At 38.7% G+C, this 9662-nt stretch overlaps 1 protein-coding gene across 6 annotated transcripts in view; it reads right to left on the minus strand.

The window, feature by feature from the left end:
* GTDC1 (glycosyltransferase like domain containing 1) overlaps nucleotides 1-9355 on the minus strand; it is a 174341-nt gene extending 164986 nt beyond the window's left edge. For 3 of the 6 annotated variants that reach the window (XM_058028528.1, XM_058028529.1, XM_058028533.1), the window contains exon 1: nucleotides 8946-9355. The gene's annotated coding sequence lies outside the window, so the exon portion shown is untranslated. The remainder of the gene's footprint in view (nucleotides 1-8945) is intronic. The other 3 variants (XM_058028531.1, XM_058028532.1, XM_058028530.1) reach the window with 2 other exon arrangements.
* Between the last annotated feature and the right edge of the window lie 307 nt (nucleotides 9356-9662).

Genomic DNA, 9662 nt, shown 5'->3' on the forward strand with positions numbered 1-9662 from the left:
ACTGAGCAAATGCAACTCCATCAACAACATTAATAAATTACTTTAAATAGGAACCTAGAGTCCCACTTTTAGGAACAACCATGTGATGTTCAGCAAGAATCACTGTGTTCACACACAAAAGGGATTCTCAGCTTCTGCTACCAATCATGGACTAAATGATAGAGACTAAGAATGGCAGCAGTGAGAAACCAGCAGCTTGGAGATATCAACACACAGCGTGCTGAAGCACCTCAGAAGAATCAGCCTGTGGTCAGGAAACACCTGTGCTCCAGTCCTGCACCAGATCTCTGCGTGACCTCAGGCAAACCAGGCTTCATCCTGGCTGGCAGCATGTGAAACAGGGACCCTCATCTCCTCCTGCCTAGCTCTGTGGCCTCTGATTTATGCACATCACACATACCTGCAAAAAGGCAGGGCAGAGATATTGAGATCAGTGTTGGAAGAGACAGGGAGGTGCAGTGAGAAACCTGACAGCACAGGCAGCTTGGTGCACATTGCTCTTATCCATGTTCCAAATGATCTCTTCCCTCCACTATTAATTTATTGGTTTGCTGCAGGTGAGGAGTGCTGGAGCTTGTAAGGAGTCTATTTTTGAAAGAAATCAGAAAAAAGGTAACAGGCTGGCATGATAAAGTGAGTCTGGTAAAGAGCCAGACTGAAGAGACAAAAGGATGCTATTTTGCCAAGGTACCGTGAGGATTAATAAATCAGATCATTTTATAAGGTAAATTGTACAGTAAATCTGTATTGTAAATTGTCTAATACATATGGGAAAAGCCACAGCTCAGTAGTCCCTGGTAATATTTTTAATGGCTTCAAACACAGCTAGAAAACAAATGACACACAGCACGAGTACCTGAGGAGTCTCACTCTGAGAGGCTCCAACTTTAAATAAGTGATGGAAGGAAAACAGAGCTGTAACCAGGCACTCAGAAAGGAAGATAAAGAACTGATTGATTCCTGTCACTTGTGTGCTTCCACTACAGTGCCAGCTTCAGCAGTAACTTCTCAAGTTTTCCACCAGTCTCTGTGCAATACAAAAACCATAACAGTTTTATTCTCTTTAAAAATCAATAAATAGCAGCTTAGGTGACATCTGACAAGGCAGAAAGCTCACACTTCTTCCCATCAACATTCTGCCCTCTGGTATTGCTGCTACATTTTATCATCATGCAGTTCAGAGAGAAATATATACCTATTCCCAAAGTTTGAAAAAAACAACCCCCTCCTTCCCAAATATGGCCCAAAGCTGTTATGAAGCAACTTATTTTTAGCAAAAGCACTTATGCAGATACTTAATTTTAATTAATAGTCTCACTGACTTCAACATTTGCACAGCAAGACAACTCCACGCTTCAATTAAAGCCTGCACAGAAATGCTGTGCTGATTCATGGCCAAAAGCATGACAGGAACATCATTATATAAAATGCTCATAAAATTTAAAGAAAAAAATATAACAGGATCCTCACCTTTAAACAGAACATTAGACACCCTCTAAAACTCACAGCTTGAGCAGAACTTGCAGGTTGCTGAATATGTGAATGCTAGGGATAAGATATATTCAGTGAAATTATTTCAGAGAAGGCAAAAGAATTTTGGAGAAGTATCATAAATGGAGACTACAGCAGGCTCAGGTCTCCAACCCTGGCATCTGCCATGGCTGGGTTTTCAAGACTGGAAGATTCTTTACCAGAAAAGAGGAGGCAGCTGCACCTTTACTTCTGATCTTTCTCCATTGTTCACACAGCACATAAATGGATTTCTATCAAGAACCAATTAATTATAACCAGACCAGTTCAATCAGAGATTACACTGGGCATCTTCAGCAGATATTAATTTCCAGGGAAGAGTCACTCTGAGTTATAATTCTGCCTATTATTTCAAAATTAGCTTTGTTACAGGTATATTATAATATGATGCCTAAGAAACACAAGCTTTATTTCCATTGTCTATATGTCTATATCATATCATAAACTAATCTTTATTCATTAGGCAGAATCCTTAAAGAGAGTTGGAAACAATTTTTTATTAAAATAGTCTGGTCCTGTTGATAAGCAAAACTGTGGCACCTGATGGCCTGGGACACCCAACTAAGAATTTTAGAAGTGTAAAAAAAAAAAAAACAGAAGAGCAGAACAAAACTGCCCAGGTGACAGAATTCATGTAATAAATTCATAGAAAAGAACAGGTAGAAAATGAACACCTGAGCATTTTCCTACAGGAGCAATTTCTTCCCAGGACATCCACTTCTCTCCAGCTCAGCACCAGCCTTGCCAGCCTGCCCACACATGAGCTAAAATAAAGCCCAGCCAGACCTGCCTTGGCTCTGCAGAGCACCAGCTTGTGCATTTCCCCAACCGTTTCACACCTAATTTACAGAGTACATTTATCCATCCCTGTATCGCCGAGATCTAACCTGGGGAGTGACTGGAATCAGAATCACTTAATTGATTAACACTTAAGTGAGCTGCAGAAAGCAAACAGAACACACTGGAAGACTTTCTGAAAATGCATTATTTTTATTCTGACTCCATTAAGCAGTCCAGCACTTTTGAAGGATTAATGAAAGAACTATCAAGAAATAATACAGAAGAGGAATGCTGAGTCTCAGGGAACATGCCAACACATGATGAAGTGCAGACACCTCTCTGGTAGTAATGAGTCAAGCCAGGATGTTCAGAGAACTACAGGGACATGTGAACTTGCCCACTTGATCAGTCACAGTTTATTTGATTTTTATGAAATAGCATTTTGATAATTCCTCCCTGGATCACAGACTGCAGTACTCATCAATTTACAACACTCATTTTCAAAAAACTCACATTTTTTTCCACACAGAAAAGTCTACTAAGCATCCAGAACTGAAAACTTTCACCTTTAAATTAACATCAAAAAGCAGTCAGTCAGGGTATGTATACACTTAAGGATTATTTCCACAAACCTTTCGAAGCAGGACACAATGTTTCATTTACAGCTGCTATTTTTTAAGCAGGAACTGAAGACAAGCCCAGGAAGAACAGGAGTAAAAAAGTTTCTAAACAAACAACTTCCAGAGATGCTTTTTAACAGGACCAGACAAAACATTCCCTAAAGTTGCATTTACAAGTCAAAGTTGACCTCAGGCACCACATTGAGTTTGGATGAGAACCTACATGGGTACTGATCTTAATAATACTACAGGGGCAAATTTTGCACTGGGGAGACTTGCTCTTGAACAAATGTTTTCCAATGTATTAGGCATAGAGAAGCTTTTTTTCTGCATCAAGAACCACAAGTCACATTCCTTAATCTGTTTCTTTTCTTGACCAAATACACTGTGGACAACCTACCGAGGATGCCCCTCGGTCTTCCTCTTTGAAGCTCTCATCTGCAATTTCCACTAACAATGAAAATATATGGATTTTTCTCCCCTCAAAAATCACAGTCACATGCAAAAAAATATATATATTCTAAGTTATTAGAGACAATCAACACTAAGAAGTTCTGATAGAGTTTTTTACTGTGTTAAATCAAGTGCCACCAGAGCCCACAGTAATGCAAAAACAGGGAGAGCTAAAGATGGCAAGCAGCAGGAATAGCTGTGCAAGATGCATAAGAATACAGGAACAAATCTGGTGACAGGTCTAATTTAACACAAAAGGAAATAAACACTAATTCCACATTTACCAGGCCTTCCTAGATCTAGTTAGGCATGAAGAATATAAAAATGAAATAAGATATATTTAACTGTGTGTCCCAACATCAGTCTCAGGTGAGAAACTTCACTTGTGACCCTGAAACATCTAAACATCTGCAGCTCCTCTCACAACAGGGACCACTTTAAGGTCATAATTCCAGCAGAATTACTGCCCAGCCAGGCACAGGATGATGCAGGACTGTCCACTTGTATCATACCCATCCAGACATTTTCTCCACATACTCCTGCACCTTTTCACCCACTCAGGAGTGAACAGGCAAAGGGAAGAGAGCTGGTCTACAAAAATAAAAACGGTCCACATCTCAAAACCCTAACTGTAAACCATCTCCCTGATCATAATTAAATGAACCAAAAGTTTAATAAGACTGGACATATTTAATTCTTTGCACTCTATACATTAAAGAACAATTAAGAGGTTGGAAGCTGAAAAGTGGCTTAAGCTAAAGTTACACAATTGTGAGGACGAAATTCATTTGGCCACAGGAAAGCCTTTACATATTTAATATAGGATATTTTAAATAGGTTTATATTGGCCTAAAAATAGCATCTTGAATAGATTATTAGTGCAGTAAAATGCTTGCTTTATACCTAACTAATGAAACCACCAAACGTTAAAAATGCCACATGTAGAATTGTGCAGGCTCTTGACCATTTCTCTCTCTGCCTCGAACTCCAAGTTGTGGAGCTTTAGACCACCATATTCAATTAAATCAATTTCAGACAACAATTTTCTAATACTTTCTTTACAGTTAAATACAACACTGGCCAATGCTTACCAGGTTACAATGCTAAGCAATTCAAGTGATAATCACAATGATGAATGTGTAATCTAATGCCCATTTGCCTTGATTTATACAAACTATCACATATAAGCCTCATGCATCCATTTTAAGTCACTGGGAAGAATCATATTTTTCCTGATCTGAGTCAGTGTTTGGTCTGAACTTAGGCAGTTCATTTTTATTTGTTTGCATTAACCAGAATCAGTCTTCACACATAGAGGAAGATGCCTGGGGCTGCACAGTCCTCTGCAATCTCAGCAATTGGCCCTCTCATTCCATGTGATAGTTATGCTGAAAAAATAAGATCAACCAAATTCCCAACTGCCCTAACAACTGTGGGAGAAACAGATCAGACTGTTCTTTACTTCTGAAGAAAAGGTCCCAAAAAGGTCAGTCTTTCATATGAAATACAGATCATTAACACTGGATACACAACTACGATGATGCTCACTTTTTGTTTAACTGGGATTTGATTGCACCTATTTCAGGATGTTCTATACTTTATATATATGGCTTTTAAGGTCCCTTCCAAACCATTTTATGATTCTAAAATGCCCCAACTCTTTCATGTACTACTCCTTGGCTGCAAACAAAGCTCAAAAACATAGAGAAATTATGGTTTTTATTGACAACACAATAGTTTTGTGTTGAGTAAAGAGGCTGAATGAAACCACACCTGCTTTCATGTAAACTCTCACATTACGTGAGTTACATGCAAACACAACATGTAACAGAACAACTGACTACTCATTCCTAAAAGTGTCCAAACTCCAATTAGAATAAAATGATAGAATTCTCAAGTATCTGAAAAGACACTGCATTAAATGGTAAGAATTCCAAGGTCAAACACCCACCTTGTAAAGTGCTTTAGCCTGATTTGCACTCACCTTTTTTCAGAGACTAATTGCAGAAACAGCACCCAAACAATTATAATTTGTGACCTTTTAACATAAATGATAATTTCTTAGGCTTATTCTTTTATATTCCATCCTATATTCTTCCAAATAAAAGCTGCCCAAAAATACTTGGCATGAAAAACTAAATGTTCCCAGTGACAACTCTGATCAAGTCATTCTTTGCACATGAACACTGAAAGATGCAACAACAGCAAGAACCACTAGTTATTCTTATAACTTCAAGACTAAACCCTAAATATAGTATGTTTTCAAATCCTCTTTCCTAAAATTCAAGTAATATGTTCATTGCTTTAACTGAAAGCTAACAAAGTACAACTTGTATTGTGCTGCAGGCCATAAAGGCAATGTTCTTTATTTGAGTCATGGTTGGATGAGGATGAAAAGTAGTTTTTGAAAATTTACAACAGTTTTGACACTAGTGTGTGTTTATCGTTACAAGTTATCCCTCTCTATTTATCAGACTGACTCTAGACCTCTCACTACCTTCAAAAAGACAATTTTTATCAATTCTTCATGTCCTTACAGCTAACCATAGGAAACTGCATAGAACACATAGAAAATCCATAAAAAAGAATAAGGATAAGAGAAAGAATGTGGAATAAGAAAGAATATGGATAAGAGAAGGACCCCAGTGTCTGCTTCACTAAGGCAAGAGAGGCCATGGTTTAAAAGGAACATTTAGTAATTAATTTGCCTTTAGCACAGCACTCAAGTGACATTTTGCTACCATTTACCTATCCTGAGTAAACATTCTGCTACATAAAAAATGTTCCCAAGGAAAAGGAAATTAGAATTATTGGAAGCCCTTTCTCCTCCACCCTAAACTGACACATCACCAGCACTGCTTCCAGTACTTCACAGCAGACAGCTGTACTTTGCTTGTGAATCCCATGAAAATCTTTATTTCTCTACCCCAAACAAACTCTTATTCAAAATAAAACTGTTCTTAATTTCTGGAGAGTATTTGGGAGGCTTGGTTTCATACAAAACAGGGGGTGCCTACCTGCGTGTGGCAGCCCTTGCTAGTTTTGTAAATTGAGACTCTGGGTTTACAGTTGGAAAAATCAACTCTCAATTATGGAGCAATTTCAATACCTAATCTTCTAAATTTGACTTTCTGAAAGATGAATTCCCAGCCTTGACTGACTGCACCAAGATGCAAATACAGGTCCACAACATGACTACATTATTTATTGCAGGGCACACACCAGCCTGCAGGAAACATCCCTGACATCAGACTCTGCAGGTGCCTCCAGGAGCCACCACGACTACCAGGAATTTGTTTTAACAGAACCTCAAAGGGCAAGGAGAGCCTACAACTGATTCTGGAGCTTCCCAAATGACCCCAGGATGGTAAAGCAGAGGTAAAAATGTACACAGTCTGTCACAACAAGCACCAAAGCCTTGCAGGAGCAAAAAGAACCCTCATCTTTCGGCAAGGTGCCACGGTTCTAACTTACAGGTAAGACAGCACCAGAGACAAACAACTGCTGCTGTTTTCAAAGACTTGAGACTTAAAGGCTTGGCTAACAAAAGATTTTCTACCCCCTTTTTATCAGATACCATTTTCTGTGGGATAACACAAAAGGCTTCCAACTTAGGTGATTCTTCAAAGGACTTCAGGGAGCACCCAGAGAGCTTGCAAGATGCTGGACAGTAACACCAGGGCATGAAACACCTACACTGCAATAAGATCACCTCAAACAAGATGTCCCAGCTTGGACATACAATTAAATGGACATACAATCAATTTTTTGCACATATGTACAAAGAATTTGTGTGCTTACATGAAAACTCAGCAAATTAAAGATGACATGAGCTAAAACACAGCATTTTTCTACCTACGAGGAGGAATCCAACCAGTGTTTCTGTAACTCCTTTTCCCACAATTTAAAAGGGTTTCTGTACACCTTCTTTGTGAAATAGGCTGCATAACAATTACCTCATCACAACATTTAACAAGCACTTGTCACTCTGCACTGCTGACAAAGAAGAATCACTAAAACTTTTCCTCTCAAAGCAGGAGAAAAAGACAGAAGCAAAGACTTAGTCACTTCTTCACATAACAGAAGTTTGCTGAGCAGTTTACCAAAAAATCAAGACATATTATTTCTCAAAGCAAAATAACACATTGCACTTGGAAGATGTGTGCTCTCCATACTGAACAACACCTGTTACATACCTGAAGGGGTTTCTTGAGCAAGCCAAGTCTCCCCAGGTGGTAATTACACTGATCAAATCATCCCCACACATGTTGTAAAAATGGAAAGCAAGAAGCAAAGGTAGTCTTAATGGATCAACAGCTTCTTCTGATTTTATGCAGCAAACAAAAAGAATAAACATGGAAAACTCTGGCGATGCATTAAGGCAATTCTTACACCCAAACAATTTGATAATGTAACATTGCCTACCAAGCCAGTTTTTTCCATAAATAATGATTTAAACAGAACACTAGTCAATTCACCAAAAGATATCAAAGATATCCCTTTATTACAAATGATCCAAGTATCCCCCTTGAGGCTATGGCTATCAGAAAGCATTTAGTTGGCTCTCCAGCCAATAATTTTCCGATCTGTTTTATTATGAAACTGTAACACATTTTCAATAACTTGTAGCTTTGCTATACAGAGCAACAAATAATTTCCCAGAACTCTTTGGAAAATCTGACACACAAAATGATTCTCTAGTCAACTTGTGTATTATTAAGCTGAAAAAAACCCCCATATATCGGATCATTTGATCAATGGAGAGAATGGCAAAGTATTGGGAGCTTCAGGACAGATGGACGAACTTCAGGTCATATAAAACACTACCAAGGCTGTATTTGAAGAAAAATGTGAAAGTTTGTGAAAGCGCCCCGGGTGAAAATACTTTGTGTTGCTAAGAAACATCATCCCTGATGATGGATGAATTAAATTGTCTCAGTTAGCAGCCAACTCCAGGCATCCCTCGTTTATTAGGAGAATGTTTTCTCATACTGGTAATTTATTTCAACAGCTACATTACAAATAAAAAGCCCTACCTTAAAATGAAACTGAGAATTTCAAACTTGCATAATTAATGCTACAAAACAGAAGAGAGTTTACATCTTGAACAGAATTTAATAACTAACATCTAACAATGTAAACTCTAAAAATTAATATTAATACGTCCAGACTATTAAGAACTTATTTTAGGATTGTCTGCAGCAAAATATACTGTTCAACTCCCAAAATTACTCTATGTACAACCCAGTGGAGTACAAAACTCTTCAAATATTTCTAAGCACCAAACATTAATCAATCAATATTCAGGTAGTCAAATTTTAAACATCACAGAGAAAAGCATATTCATTTGTCATGTATTGTTATGATGACAAAAGTATAAAAATTATGCATGAAAGAAATCATGCAAACTACCTGCTTTGGTCATATGGATATTGTCTTAATGTTTCATCTAGTTACTTTTTTAATGTCTTACTGTTTCTCTTGCAGGACAGATTGGTGAACTTAGGACAGTGAATCTTTGCTTTTCTGAAGTGTTTGCTGTTGAACTCCCACAGACCATACCTGCTCTGCCTGTCATGCACTCCACTCAGTGAGGTCCTTTCAAAGGCACAGATGGAACAGGGGAAGGCCTCCAGCTTCTCTCTTCCCAGCAGCAGCACACCAGGCCAGAGGAGCTCACCTGAAAGGAGAAAGAACAGCAAGCACATCTCACCTGGCACAGCCTTCAGAGCAGGACACAGCAACAGAGGAGAAGCACAGCAGGTGGGGAGCCCCAATATGAGACCAGTCCCAAGGTCAGGAAGAAGCCCCATGACAGCTGCTCTGAGACGAGGGAAAGGGCAGGGCTTCCTTCACAACCCAGAGAGGAATATGCACAATTTTATGCCACTCAGAAACCAACACAATTGTTGCACTGAAAACAAACCAAATGCAAAGACCCATTTTCCAAGAATACAGTTGGCAAAGGGGAGAGTCATTAAAGAAAATGAATTTTCATTTGTCTGATGCCAAGGCTTTGGGGTTTTTCTTCATAGTTACTCATTTGTGTTCTGATGGAGATTTCAAATTACAAGTCCCAAATTTTAGGCCTACAGAGTCCAATTTAAGGAAAAAGGTGGAAAACCCTCCACAAACCTTGGAGGGCTCTTTGGATCGCACCACAGCTTCCAAGTCAGAAATTACCACACACAGTTACATGCCAGTAATATACTCAGCTAGTCAATACACAGAGGCAGCCACAGAGGCTCTTCATCCCAAATAACCCCACCACGGAGCAGA

The sequence above is a fragment of the Melospiza georgiana genome, chromosome 7, assembly GCF_028018845.1.
Source record: "Melospiza georgiana isolate bMelGeo1 chromosome 7, bMelGeo1.pri, whole genome shotgun sequence".
Taxonomy (NCBI): domain Eukaryota; kingdom Metazoa; phylum Chordata; class Aves; order Passeriformes; family Passerellidae; genus Melospiza; species Melospiza georgiana.